General features: G+C 45.5%; 1 protein-coding gene across 3 annotated transcripts in view; it reads right to left on the minus strand.

The window, feature by feature from the left end:
• The window catches only part of LOC136332031 (zinc finger protein 420-like), a 34,487-nt gene extending 24,978 nt beyond the window's left edge, over positions 1-9,509 (minus strand). For 2 of the 3 annotated variants that reach the window (XM_066271259.1, XM_066271261.1), the window contains exon 1: positions 9,371-9,509. The gene's annotated coding sequence lies outside the window, so the exon portion shown is untranslated. Of the gene's footprint in view, positions 1-9,318 lie in introns of all 3 variants that reach the window. The other variant, XM_066271260.1, reaches the window with a different exon arrangement.
• Between the last annotated feature and the right edge of the window lie 6,123 nt (positions 9,510-15,632).

Raw genomic sequence — 15,632 nt, forward strand, 5'->3', positions numbered from 1 at the left:
TGAGGATGGCTCCATGGCCTCTGCCTCAGGCGCTAGAATGGCTCTGGTTGCAACAGAGCAATGCCCCAGATGGGCAGAGCATCGCCCTCTGGTGGGCGTGCCGGGTGGATCCCGGTCGGGCACATGCGGGAGTCTGTCTAACTGCCTCCCCGTTTCCAACTTCAGAAAATACAAAAACAAAGTAAAACAAAACAAAAAAGCCCCAGAACGTTCTCATCTATTGGAGGAAAGCCAAAGCACCAAGTGACTTTCTGTTCCCATCCTGAAGAAGTGAAGGTCGAGGCCAAGTACTCTTGACTGAAAGCAGTCACATCCAAGGAAAGCCCAAGGACATGAGTGTTTTGCCCAACTGGAGCTTTCTGCAGGCTCAGGAATCAGACAGCAGATGGTATTTTGTCCCAGAAAGGGCAAGAGAAATCTAATCAGTTTTGCAAAACTAAGCAACAAAATTGTACTCTGTATTCTACTTGTTAGTTTCTTATGCAAGATGACATATTTCTGCTTAATAGGATAGCTGATCTCTCCAAGGCACCTCAATCCTGGAGATTGGGGTCCTCCATTTGCGGTATTATTGTTGCTGCCTCATTCCTTTGAGGCTCCTCTTCATGAAACCCTGAACATTAACAACACTCATCTCCCACTGTGAGGTTGAAGGTAATTTGCTTGGTATTCCCTCTCTTAATGGCTTCCTAGGCTTTACTTTGAAATGTAGCAAAAAGTTTACCTTTGCAGGAAAGTCAGGGAAAGCTTATATTGGGGAAGGACCTGACAGTGGAGTTTAAATCACAATGGTTGTTTGTATACCAGGACCTCTTAGCTGTCCTCAAGATTTACCAAGGTCACCAGAAAGAACCATGATGATTAGGGCTGTGCTACATCAGATAGAACTTAGATTTCTAAAGCTGAATCCTCCTCCTCCTGCTCATCAAGTCAGTAACCAAGGCCACAAGCCAAGACATGCTAATTTGAGCATGAGCCCCATGCCAGCAAATGCCTGCAGCAAGCCCTATATTTAATGCTATCTCCCGCAGCTCAGGTCTCAGCCCGCTTGCACCCAGGTGGGTTAAAATAAACTACTTTTGGAACACACTAGCTTCATGTTTCCATTTCAGCCAGCAGTTCCTGCCTTTCAGTCCTAAGGTCTGCCAAACAAAATCACTAGATGTTCACACCACCTTGACACCCTGTATGCTAGTCCCAATATCAAGGAAGGAGAGTGTAAGGCCCAAGACTGCGGTCATAGAGCAGGGGTCGGGAATCTATGGCTCGCAAGCCAGATGTGGCTCTTTTGATGGCTGCATCTGGCTCGCAGACAAATCTTTAATAATAAAAAAATAATGTTAAAAATATAAAACATTCTCATGTATTACAATCCATTCATTTCCTACTGCTCATGTTCATGGTTGCGGGTGGCTGGAGCCAATCACAGCTGTTCTGTGGGACAACACCAAATTTTTATTGGATAATGCCTAATGTACACAGGTCGTTGTATGGCTCTCATGGACTTTCTGTTCTCATCCTAAAGAAGTGAAGGTCGAGGCCAAGTACTCTTGACTGAAAGCAGTCACATCCAAGGAAAGCTCACTGCTTAAATATGTGGTGTTTATGGCTCTCTCAGCCAAAAAGGTTTCCGACCCTTGCCATAGAGGTTCCCAGTAGATTCAAGCAGACGGTATAGAAAATGAGGAGCCGGAAAATGGTGGGCCACTCTGTTCACTACAGTCTCGCAACAAAAGACAAGCAAGCAGACAGGGAAAATTGCTTCTCTATCAGGGTTCATGAACAAACAAACAGGGTTGGGGGAGACTGATTCTCTGGAAAACAATAGCAAAAAATGGCCTTCCTCAGTGGTGTCAGGCAATCCGGAATCTACAATCTGCCGCCCTGAGGGCAAGCACCTGCGGCCTTAGTAGACTATACACACATGGTGCTGCCCAGTGCTCGTGCACCAATCAGGGAAAGTACAAGTGAGCAAGCCTAACACACTTGTTTACCCAACAGGGAGCCCTGAAATTTACAGCTGAAAAGTATATAATCTCTAAGACCCCCCAAAATAGTGTAATGCCAGTGGTACGGGTGAGGCAGGTTCTCACTGAATTTGGACAGACAGTAAAGTAATTGCAGAACCAGAAAGAATTGGGCCATTCCTGTTTAATAAAGTCTCACAATGGTGGACAAGCAAACAGGCAGGGGAAAACCGCTTCTCAGGCAAATGAACAAAATGGCTCCGTGGGCAGACAATCTGCCACTGCAGTCCCTGAGCACACGCACCCACAGTCTCACAAAGAGTATACACACGTAGCACTGCCACATGCTCATGCACTAAAAAGACAAAGTACTTGCAGCTGGTAAACCAGCAAGTGAGCCTAACACAGAAGTATTCCCACATAGGGGCACTCAGGCTAGATGAGTTTGCTCTCTTGTGCTTTGTGCCAAGTGCATAGCTGTGCTTAATAAACTGCTTGCTTTGCTTAAACTCTGCACCCTGTCACTCACCTAAATTCTTCCTCACAAGCATTACAAAATCGAGGAGGAATAACCCTCCTTGGACTTGGGCTTTCCCCTGACAAAAAGATCACCATCCAGTCTTTCCTCACATGAGAGTCAGGAAAAATGAGCTCCTACAGGGAGACCCCACTGTGTTATTTTCCTGTCTTCACCTGTCTGTCCTCCCTCAGACGTCCACACACTCTCACAGCAATGAGAACAGCACTGCTCTCCTGAATGCCCAAACCCAACACAACACCCTGTCACCTCCCCTGACCATCCCTGCTCCCCACTCTCACTAATGCATCCTGGGCGTTCTCCTCTCTGGGGCATGTCTGTGCCCCCCACTCACCTTTGACTTTCTTTCTCTGAAGCTCTGAAGGTTCCTCTTTTGCCTCTGAAACTTGTTCCCTGTATCCACTACTTGTACCTCTGTGACTTTTTTTTTTTTGTATTTTTCCAAAGTGAGAAGTGGGGAGGCAGAGGGACAGACTCCTGCATGAGCCCAACCGGAATCCACCCGGCATGCCCACAAGGGGGCGATGCTCAGTCCATCTGGTGTGTTGCTTCACTGCAACCAGAGCCATTCTAGCACCTAAGGCAGAGGCCGTGGAGCCATCCTCAATGCCCAGGGCCAACTTTGCTCAATGGAGCCTTGGCTGCGAGAGGGGAAGAGAGAGAGATAGAGAAAGGAGAGGGGGAAGGGTGGAGAAGCAGATGGGTGCTTCCCCTGTATGCCCTGGCTGGGAATTGAACCCGGGACTCCTGCAAGCAGGAGTCGACGCTCTACCACTGAGCCAACCGGCCAGGGCCTCTGTGACTTCTACACAAAATTTCTTGCATGGCCATGGCCAAGTGGCTGCTTAGATAAAACACCAACCCAGTGCACCACAGGTCAATCAATGAGTCCACGACTAAATGGAACAACTAAGTTCTCTCCCCGAAAATAAATCAATAAAAAAAAAAGAAAGAAAATAGAAAAGAGGGAATCTAAGGAAAACAAACATGTCCAGAAACCTTCCTGATTACCTTAAAGTCACCCAGAATACCTCATTAAAAAAGTGCGGCTTTGCCTGACTGGGCGGTGGCGCAGTGGATAGAGCGTCAAACTGGGTGCGGAGGACCCAGGTTCGAGACCCCAGGTTTGCCAGCTTGAGCACGGGTTCATCTGGTTTGGGCAAGGCTCACCAGCTTGGATCCAAGGTCTCTGGCTCAGGCAAGGGGTTGCTCGGTCTGCTGTAGCCCCACGGTCAGGGCACATATGAGAAAGCAATCAATGAACAACTAAGGTGTCACAACGAAAAACTGATAATTGATGCTTCTCATCTTTCTCCGTTCCCGTCTGTTCCTATCTTTTCCTCTCTCTGACTCTCTGTCACTGTAAAAAAACCCAACAAAAAACAAAAAACAAACAAACAAAAAGTGCAGCTTCACCCAGAGCAGTTATCCAACTCTGTGGGGAAAGGCTGAGGTTATGTCCCTTCTTAAAACTCTTTAAGTGCACCCCCATGCTTACTACAGCATTGTTTACAATGACCAAGATCTGGAAACAGCCCAAATGTCCATCAGTGAATGAGTGGATTAAAAAGCTGTGATACATGTACACAATGGAATACAACGCAGCTGTGAAAAAGAAGGAAATCTTACCTTTTGTGATGGCATGGATGGACCTGGAGATTATTATGCTAAGTGAAATAAGCCAGGCAGAGAAATAAAAATATCATATGATCTCACATATATGTGCAATCTAATGAACAAAGTGAACTGAGGAATGGAATAGAGGCAGAGGCAGGGTCACAGGGACCAGAGGGACAGCAGTCAGAGGGCAGGGGGATGAGGGGATGGGATCAGAGAAGGTAAAGTGATTATGAAACAATATACAAATATTGATTGACTTATGACCTATGCAACTTACGACCATTCAACTTTACGACCACAACCACTAGCCACGACTGCTCTGCGTCTGGCAGCGCAAGCATTGCCCAGTTGGGCGTACGACAGTGCGGACCAACTTCCGGCAGCACTACCATCTCTGCGTGCACCATTTCAACTGTTATCCCAGACTCGGTACAGCAATTTGTGTTTTGTGTCTTGGATATTTTTCATCAAACCCCTCCCAAGATGTCTACTAAGAGGAAATTGTCTTTGCAAATATTAAACCAGTTGTACTGGTAATGCAGTGTTTTTCTTAAACCTGACGAATGTATCGTTCCAATTTTTTTTTTTTTTTTTTAGTATATGTGCTGCCGAAGCGAGCACCTGACGAATGTAAAAATAAGAAACAAAATGGTATAGAGATGATACAAATGGCATAAAATGAACAAAGAAAATTATGATGTATAACAATAATGAAAGAAAATTATGATAAAATATGACTTAAAGATTTTTATAGCATCATTTCACAGTACTGTACATATAGCCTACTCAACTTACGACCAAATCGTGTTATGACTGGTCTGTCAGTACCAATCATGGTCGTAAGCGAGCACTAGCTGTATACTTAACACAAAGATATAGATAACAGGACAACAAATCCTAGAGGTATGGGGGAAGGGAGTTAGGGGGAGGGGAGCAAAGAGGGTATAAAAAGGGATACAAGGGTGGGGGGGTGAGGGAGTTATATTTAGTGGGACATTTGAATCCATGTGAACACAATAAATTAAATATTAAATTTTTTACAAAGTATAAAAAGAACTCATTAAGTAATCTAATAGAAACTTGGGAACGCTTTAGCTTTAATAAACATGCAGATCCCTTGGGGATGAGGGCTCCACTCAAAGTTGTGTTTCTATGAGTCTTCAGTGGGGCTCATGATATGACAGCTTTATCTCGGTCCCTGCGGTGCCTGCATTGCTCCCCCAGAGCTCTTTTCAGCAGCACTGGCTGACGGGTCTCAGACACAGTACACCTCAGACTTCTGGGTACTTTGAGGGACTGGGGCTAGGACTTGTAGAAGGATCTGCTCCTGGGTAGAATTCCTTCTTTCTCAGAAAAACCACAGATTTAAAAAATAAAAAAGTATAAACACAGGTTTTGAGGATAAATACATGGAAAAAATGTTAGCTGTGAAAACATGCCCATCAAATAACACAATGAATAGACGGGCTCTGAAAGAACCAAGATTTAGGTCAATCCAAGCCGTCCTTCAGTATTTTCAGAGTGGACAAGAGGGACTTGAGCAGAACAGCTCCTTGGTGGATCACAGTCACTAAATCAACAAATCACATAAAAGAAAAGGCTATTGAACAAGAGATGAACTCATGACATAAGGTTCTGCCAGTTAAGATCCAACTGCCCACTGAAAAGCCTAATATTGTTTACTAAGTACCAATGGATACTTCTACGTATGATAAACAGAAGGATAGAAGATTCAGAATTTAAACTAGATGCACTTTATTTAACAGAAAACAATTAGGAATCTTTTTTTTTTTTTTTTTTTTTTAGTAAGAGGAGGGAAGATGGAGAGACACACTCCAACATGTGCTCCAACTCAGATCACCCTGCACACTGTTGGGACCGACAATTGAACCAACCTAGCTCTCCTCAGGGCCTGAGGCCGATGCTCAAACCAGTTGACCAACTGCCTGCTACAGGACAGGAGAAAGGGAAGGGGGAAAAGGAGAGGAAGAGAACCAGATTGTCTCTCCTCAGGTGTGCTCTGACCTTGGATCAAACCCGGCACTTCCGTGGACAGGGCTGATACTCTATCTACTGAGAAAACTGGCCAGGGCCAGAAATCTTATTTTAGTAACAACGGTTTTCTTTTTTTGACAGAGAGATAGAGAGAGGGACAGATAGGGACAGACAGGAAGGAAGAGAGATGAGAAGCATCCATTTTTTGTTGTGGCACCTCAGTAGTTCACTGATTGCTTTCTCATATGTGCCTTGACCAGGGGGCTACAGCAGGGCAGGTAGGTAAACCCTTGCTCAAGATAGTGACCTTGGCCTCAGGCCAGCGACCCCAGGCTGAAGCTGGTGAGCCTGTGCTCAAGCCGGACTAGCTGGTGCTGAAATCAGCAACCTCAGGGTTTCAAACCTGGTTCCTTTGCATCACAGTCTGGCGCTCTGTCCACTGCACCACCTCCTGGTCAGGCATTAATAACTTATTTTAAAAGCTTTTATTTATTTTTAGAGAGAGAAAAAATGAAAGGCAGTGGGGAGGAACTTGAAGCATCAGCTTCTGGCAATGCTTTGACAAGGCAAGCCCAGGGATTCAAACCTGTGACCTCAGCTTTCCAGGTCTACACTTCATCCACTGCACCACAAGTCAAGCCTTGGAATGTCTTTTTTTTATTATTATTTTTTATTTAATCATTTTAGAGAGGAAAGACAGAGAGACAGAGAGAGAGAGAGAGAGAGGAGAGAGAGACAGGGGGGAGGAGCTGGAAGCATCAACTGCCATATGTGCCATGACCAGGCAAGCCCAGAGTTTTGAACCGGTGACCTCAGCATTTCCAGGTCGACGCTTTATCCACTGCGCCACCACAGGTCAGGCCTTTTTTAATTTTTTTATTATTTTTTATTTAATCATTTTAGAGAGGAAAGACAGAGAGACAGAGAGGGAATGTCTTTTAATGACATGACTTTTCGTGGTCATTTTTCAAAAAGCTGATACTGCCTCATATATTTTTTTTATTTTCTGAAGTGAGAAGCGGGGAGGCAGAGAGACAGACTCCTGCATGTGCTAGACCAGGATCCACCCAGTAAGCTCACTAGGGGATGATACTCTGCCCATCTGGGTCATTGAACTGGAGCCATTCTAGTGCCTGAGGCAGAGGCCATGGAGCCATCCTCAGTGCTCGGGACATCTTTTCTCCAATAGAGTCTTGGCTGCAGGAGGGAAAGTAAGAGACAGAGAGGAAGGAGAGGGGGAGGGGTGGAGACGCAGATGGGCGCTTCTCCTGTGTGTCCTGGTGGGGAATCTAATCAGGGACTTCCACACACCTGGCTGATTCTCTACCACTGAGCAAACTGGCCAGGACTGCCTCATATTTAGAAAAGAATGTTAACTGCTGGCTAAGAGACCTCACTAATGCTTAAGTATTTTGGAAGTCAATGACTGTTTAAAGAAAAGGAGATACTCAACAGATTAAGACTTATCTTAAAAAAGTTTTATTTTTACATTCATAAAATGGAGACATAAAATGAAAAAAGCAAATCCTCTCAACAGAAACAAAGAAAAACCAATGCTTTTGCCCTCGCAGGATATGTCACTTGTTTGGAGCATCATCCTGATTTTTGAAAAGGTTTCTGGTTTGATCCAGGGACATGCCACATACAGACTCTCCCTTACTATCTTCAAAATTAGGTAAATTAAAAAAAACCCAAATAAACCAATCCTTTTAATGTTCCTTCGAAAAGCTAAAATTTTCACAATTTTATTAACTGTCATCCTAATATATTCATTTTAAAATTAAAAAGAAAATGAAGAGAAAGCATTAAGTGTTGACAGACTCAGTCATGTCACGTCCTAGGTCCCCTTCCTCTGGCCATCCCAGTAAATGAGAAAAGACCCATGACCAACAGAGAAGTCTCACCCCCCCCCTGAGTGAACCAGGGCTACAACTGGAAGCAAATGATCATGAAATTGACAAGCCTTAGAAACTGGAGATTGGTAATACTCATTCAAATCTTTTTAAATAAAACAACTCAACTGTTAAATAGATTATAAAGCCAGAAGCCCATGTATCACACTTAATCATGCACATCCCATAGGGTCACCACTCAGCAGGACGGTGTTCCCTTCTTTCCAGCTTCTGTGTATATGTCTATGAATCTGTTTCTGTCTCTTCCTGGGTCTCTGCACTGTCTACCTTTCCTGTTTCCTCTCCCCAGTCCACTGCTCTTTCTCCCCTTTTCTCTATTCCTGTCCCTACACTGGGTTCCGAGAAACTCTTGAAACCTATTTCACCTTAACGTCCACTTTACCCTTGATCATTCTGAACGCTCCCATCACCGTGCAAGTCCGCGTCTTTCTTCCCTCCCCTTACCAGCGTCTTCTGCTGCCTCTGTTCATCTTTCCTGCCCCCCCACCCCGCCCCGCAGGCTGACTCAGAGCTGTTTCTCCCTTGGCTCCCTCACCCCTAAACCCCCTTTCTGACCCTACGCGCCCCCCCCCCCAGCTCTCCTCCTCTGAGCCACTCCCTCCTTCTGAAGTGCCCCGTCCTGCGCCCCCACTTCTGCTCCCCAGCCCCCTCCCTGCGCCCTTCTCTCCGGGCCCCTCCCTCTCCTCGGGTTTCTCCCCTTTCTTCCCCTCGCGCTCCTCTCCCCGGTTACTGTCACTCTCCCCGTTGCGGTCCCGTCCCCCCGCACCCCCACGTCGCCGTCTCTTCATGGCCCCTCACTGCCCTCTCCTCCCCTCCCGTGTCTCTCTCCGTCCCCTGACCCCTCCCAGCCCCGCTCTGCGCGTCCCCGGGGCCCCTTCGCTGTCGCCGCTCCCACACAGCCTCCCAGCGCGGGGCCGGGGGCTCTTCTAGGGACCCAAGTTCTCGCCCTGAATCCCCGCCCCATGGAGAGTGTGCTCTTCCTGGACCTGGGCCTCTTATTAAATGGGGTGGCGTCTCAGGAGGGGGTCCGCAGGTCCCCAGGCCCCGGGGGGGGGGGGGCGGCAGTCCGGGCTCCACCGGCCGAGAGGCCGAGAGGGGGGAAGGGAGCACACTGTCTGTCTCCCGAGACTTTAAACAGCGTGTGTGTGTGTGTGTGGGGGGGGCTGCCCCCTCGGGACCGAGGCTGGAAACCCCGCGGCAGTGGGGGGTCCCACGCCCGAAGGCAGGGGGGAACACGGGCGCTGCGGCCTCAGAGTTTCCCCGGAAACCGACGCAGAGCCCCCACCCGGCAGCTAAGCGGGCAGGCTCGGGGCCTCTCACTGGGACTCCGCACTCACCGCTGGGGGCTCAGGAGCGGGGCTCTCGGCGTCCGCAAAAACCCTCAGGCGCCCCCCGCGTGCAGGAAAGGGGACAGGGAGCAGTGGGTTTAAACCAGGAAGACCGTCTCCAGATCCCGCGCGACCTCCCGAACTCCACAACCACAGTCTGTTAGAAACTGCGCGTGCGCATTGCCGCAAACGCGGGCGGGGTGAACTCCCCTACCGAGCACTTCTGCAATGGCCAGGCTGGAAACTGCTGCTGCTCAGTGCCCAGACAGCAAAATGGAGAAGGACGGGTCGTTCTGTCATTTACAAAATTTTGAATTCCTAATGTTCCTGTATGTTTACTATACTGTACTTTTATTTTTTTTGCAAGAGAGACACACAGGGAGACAGATGTGAAGCATCAACTCATAATTGTGACACTTCAGTTGTTCATTGACTGCTTTCTATTATTATTATTATTATTATTTTGAAGATTTTATATTTATTCATTTTTAGAGAGGAGAGAGAGAAGGGAGGGAGGAGCAGGAAGCATCAACTCCCATATGTGCCTTGCTTGACCAGGCAAGCCCAGGGTTTTGAACCTGGGATCTCAGCGTTCCAGATCAGCGTTTTATCCACTGTACCACCACAGGTCAGGCCTATTAATATTATTAATTTTAATAAGAGGTGACTCAGGAATGTGCCCCGACCAGAATCCACCCGCCAAGCCCACTAGGGGGGCATTGCTTAGCTGCAACCAGAGCCATGTTAGCACTTGAGGCAGATGCCATGGAGCCATCCTCAGCGCCTGGGGGTCTACTCACTCTAATCGACCTTGGCTGCAGGAGAGAAGAGAAAGAAACTAGAGGGGGTAGGAGTGGAGAAGCAGATGGGCAGAAGCGAGTTAAGGTTGGTTGAGGGCCCCAAGTGACCACGGGCCTTCAGCAGACTGAGTAACCCCTTAGTTACTCAGTCTAAGGGGTTACTCGGTCTTTTTTTTTTTCTAAAAAAAAAAAAAAAAAAGATAACTCATGTGCAAATTATGCAGAATATTGGGCCCCTTAGTACTTGGTGTCATTAAAGTGTCAAGTTTTGTGGGGCTCTTCAGAAGTTGGGGCCCAGGGAGTGTGCACCCCATGCACCCACCGTTAAAGGCGCCTCTACAGATGGGCACTTTTCCAGTGTGCCCAGACCAGGAATTAAACCTGGAATTTTCACACGCTGGCTTGACGCTCTACCAGGGAGCCAACTGGTCAAGGCCATTGATTGCTTTTTTATATGTGCCTTGACAGAGAAGATCCAGCAGAGCCAGTGACCTTTGGGCTCAAGCCAGTAACCACGGTGTCTTGTCTATGATCCCATGTTCAAGTTGGCAACTCTGTGCTCAAGCCTGTGACCTTGGGTTTCGAACCTGGTTCCTCAGCATCATGGGCTGATGCTCTATTCACTGCACCACCTGGTCAGGCTTCATTATAGTTCTATTTTCACTTCATGTACATCAAGCAACATGCCAAGGTTTGTATTTGGGAGAAATTAAGAAATATAATCCCAGGGAGTTATTATTGAATGGTGGGCAGGTTTGAGTACCAAGTCTGAAAATGCACTGCTATGTTATTGTTGTTATACTCTCCCCAATGTCAAGGGGTAGATGCAGAGACAAGATAACTCCTGTGCGCCTGACCAGGCGGTGGCGCAGTGGATAGAGCATCGGACTGGAATGCGGAAGGGCCCAGGTTCAAGACCCCGAGGTTGCCAGCTTGAGCACGGGCTCATCTGGTTTGAGCAAAAAGCTCACCAGCTTGGACCCAAGGTCTCTGGCTCAAGCAAGGGGTTACTCGGTCTGCTGAAGGCCCGTGGTCAAGGCACATATGAGAAAGCAATCAATGAACAACTAAGATGTTGCAATGCGCAACGAAAAACTAGTGATTGATGCTTCTCATCTCTCCGTTCCTGTCTGTCTGTCCCTGTCTATACTCTCCTTCTCTGTAAAAAAAAAAAAAAAGATAACTCATGTGCAAATTATGAGAATATAGCCCCTAAATTGTATCTTATTTGATTTAATCATGGAAGAAAATTGTTAAAGCTTCCTTCCAACTTCAGAGTGTAAGGATGCTTTACTTGTTTATGTTAGGAAGCACCCTGTGCAGGTACAATAACATGGTTTTGGTTCAGGAAACGTGATCCAATCCAGGTTATGAAAACATGATGAAATTTTATTCATTATAACATGAGACCTAAGATATATTCTAAATAAAACAGTGGTAAAAGATAATGCCAGAAGTTCAGTGTTAATCACAAACATGCACATACAATTTCAGTTCTTTTGACTAAATGCTTGGTTAACTACTCTGTCTACACTTTCCAAAAATAAGACATTTTTTAAATGCATCTTTGATACGCAAATTATTGCCATCCAATGAATAAAAGAACTACTTCTGCATTATTTCTACCACATAATCTCTCCTTAGTAATCTATCACTCCTCTCATAAAAAACCCAAAGACCTTAATGTCCAGGTCTGCAGTTTCATGGTCCTCTGGTACAGAATTCTTTCTGGTAACCTAAGGTGATCTGTCTAGAGATGGGCACCCTAAACCTCGGATTTATAAACACTTGTAACATATATAGTTTATACTAATCTCTGCCTTCCCTGATGCTCACTCATACTGTTATGATTTCACATTCAGTGTCCTTGTTTTGGAGGAGTCATGGATAGGAATCAAGCAGAACTAATGAAGTAGGTCCTTTCACTGTATTGATTCTTAGATACCATTATGAAAGGACTTTAAGGAATGCCTAATATGAACAGACATCAAATGTTACCTTAAAATTTATAAATAGCCTGACTGGTGGTGTTGCAGTGGATAGAGTGTCAACTTGGGATGCTGACATCCCAGGTTCGAAACCCTAATGTTGCCAGCTTGAGCACAGGCTAATCTGGCTTGAACTCAGTCAGGCTCACCAGCTTGATGCGGGGTAGCCGGCTTGAGCGTGGGCTCCCTGAAATGATTGCAGGGTAGCTGACTTGCTCCCAGAGGATGCTGGCTTGAGCCCAAAGTCAGAATTACCCAAAACCAAAGCTAGACAAGGACAGTACAGGACAATAATAGACGAATATTTCTGACATATACTAATAAAAAAACCAACAACACATTACATTCAACAGCACAACAAAATAATACATGACTAAATGGAAAAAGGAGCTTGAAATGCAATGATGCTTCAACATATGAAAATCATTCAATGTAATACTGAATAATAAAAGATTGAATAAATAAACCCCACATAATCATCTTAACGAATGCAAAAAAAAAAAAAGCATTTAATTAGTTACCCTTTCATGATAAAAAAACCCTCACAATAATAAAATTAAAAATCAACTCTCTCAACATAAAACAGGTCCTATATGACAAGCCCTCGGCTAATATCATACACCAGGGCAAAGGACGAAGTTTTCTACTAAGATCAAGAATCCTAGTCCCACAGTTTCCATTAGAAATATTAATAGAGGCCCTGGCTGGTTTGCTCAGTGGCAGAGCATTGCCAGCCATGTGGAAGTCCTGGGCTTGATTCCCGGTCAGGGCACACAGAAGCATCCACCTGCTTTTTCACCCCTCCCCTCTCGCTTCTTTCTCTCTTCTCCTCCCCTCCTGCATCCATGGTTTGATTTGAGCAAGTTGGCCCCAGGCACTGAGGATGGCTCCATGGCGTCTGCATCAGGTGCTAAAAATGGCTCTGGTTGCAATGGAGCAAGAGCCCTAGATGGGCTGGCAGAGCATTGCTTACTAGTGGGCTTGCCGGGTGGATCCTGGTTAGGGTGCATGTGGGAGTCTGTCTCTGCCTCCCCTCTTTTCACTAAAATTAAAAAGAACAAAAAAATACTAATGGAGCCTCACCAGTGGTGGCACAGAGGACAGAGCGCTGACCTGAGACGCTGAGGTCCCAGGTTCAAAACTCCAAGATTCCTAGCTTAAGCCCAAAGTTGCTGGCTTGGCTGGAAACCCTCATCAAGACTTGTATGAGAAGCAATCAAAGACCAATAGAGTATTGCACCTACTAGGTGATGCTTCTCATCTCTCTCCCTTTCAGTCTGTCTGTCTCTTGCTAAAAAAGAAAAAGCAAAAAGTCACCTCTACCACATGGGTCAGCTAACTATGGGCACGATTACTCATCCCTATCATATGTACACAGTCCACAATTAAATCTCTCACTATAGCAAAATTCTGTGCACACTAGGTTCTGTGGTGGCCTTTCGTTCAAAGTGGAGGTGAAATATTTTCCATCCATTTACTTTAATTCTGTGTCTTTTGCTCTGAAGAGGGTTTTGTAGACACAACATCTATGGGTCTTGATCTTGTATCCATTCAGCTAGCTACCCTATGACTTGATGGAACCATTTAATCCATTAACATTTTAAGTGATTTTTAAAATTTTTTAAGTGATTGTTAATATGTGTATAGCTATCAAATTTTATTGATTTCATAGAGAGAAAGAAAGAAACATCAATCTGTTCCTGTATTTACAGACTGGGGATTAAATTGGCAACCTCTGTGCTTCACAACAATGCTCTAACCAACTTAGCTATCCAGCCAGGGCTAGTTGTAGCATTTTTAAATTCAATAATACAGTCACAGTAGGGGACTTAAACTTCCCATTGACATCAATGAATAAATCTTCCAGAGAGAAAATTAACAAAATATCAGTGGTCTTATAAGACATATTGGACGAGATGTATTTGATATAATGAGATCATTTGACCCCAAAGCAGAATATACATTCTGGATCAAAATGAAGACAGCATATCCTCTAAAGTTAGGGCTAACGTCACCTTTGTTTGTTTTCCTAGTAACCACATGAAACAAAAAAATCAATGTATAGGTAATTTGCACCAATAAACCTCAACGTTGCATGACCGGGCGGTGGCGCAGTGGATAGAGCATCGGACTGGGATGTGGAAGACCCAGGTTCGAGACCCTGACGTTGCCAGCTTGAGCGCGGGCTCATCTGGTTTGAGCAAAAGCTCACAAGCTTGGACCCAAGGTCATTGGCTCGAGCAAGGGGTTACTCAGTCTGCTGAAGGCCTGCAGTCAAGGCACATATGAGAAATCAATCAATGAACAACTAAGGTGTCACAATGAAAAACTAATGATTGATGCTTCTCATCTCTCTCCGTTCCTGTTTGTCCCTATCTATCCCTCTCTCTGACTCTCTCTCTGTAAAAAAAAAAAAACAAAACCCAAAAAACCTCAACGTTAAAACTGTCTATACCACCTGGAGACAGAACAACTCGACATGGCCAAGATTTTATTCCTATGACTGTTATATGAGCTGTACATTGTCCTGTAACAAAGTAAAATCCATAAAGCCACTGTTGCAGGTAAGGAGTACTAGACACAAAACTTTAGTAGATGCATATAAATATGAATGCTGCATACAGTGAGGCTATAGCTACATCAGGAAGCACACGAGAAAAGCATACAATATCTAGTTTCTATAATGGTTTTGTTGAATTTTAGGGTGAGTGCATGTATACGAACTAAAATTTAGAGATTGAACAGATTCAGGACAGAACACTGAAAAGGTCAATGAACATTGGTGCTTCCACTTTAAACTCTTCTCACCTGTAGTTCCTGGAATCGGTAGTTTTGGCTTGAAATACACTCAAGGCACAAGTAGCACCAATTAACATACTCTGGCCATGAGGTAAACATAGAAAATAAATTTGCATCCACATAGTAAAGAGGATGTTTCAACCAAAAAGCTGCCAAAATTTCAGAGACTGCTCAAAAAGAATGACCAACACTTGGCTATATTCCTAACCGAGAATCAAACTTGTTAAACTTGTCCTGGTTCCACCACTTCAGTAAACAAGTAGGTAATACTATAACACAGAAATTCACTGGGACTCTAATAAAAATCAGGACCATGAAGAACATTCCGAACACTCCAAGTTTCCAACACAAATGACATTCTGTTATTTAACAAAAATCCATATAAACAGAAATGTAGGGTTCTGCTTAAAAACAAAAGTTGCGGCCCTGGCCAGTTGGCTCAGTGGTAGAGCGTCGGCTTGGCGTGCAGGAGTCCCGGGTTCGATTCCCGGCTAGGGAACACAGGAGAAGGGCCCATCTGCTTTTCCACCCCTCCCCCTCTCCTTCCTCTCTGTCTCTCTCTTCCCCTCCCACTGCCAAGGCTCCACTGGAGCAAAGTTTGCCCCGGCGCTGAGGATGGTTCTGTGGCCTCTGCCTCAGGCGCTAGAATGGCGCTGATTGCAACAGAGCAACCCCGGGATGGGC

This window comes from Saccopteryx bilineata, chromosome 3 (genome assembly GCF_036850765.1).
Source record: "Saccopteryx bilineata isolate mSacBil1 chromosome 3, mSacBil1_pri_phased_curated, whole genome shotgun sequence".
In the NCBI taxonomy this organism is placed as follows: Eukaryota; Metazoa; Chordata; class Mammalia; order Chiroptera; family Emballonuridae; genus Saccopteryx; species Saccopteryx bilineata.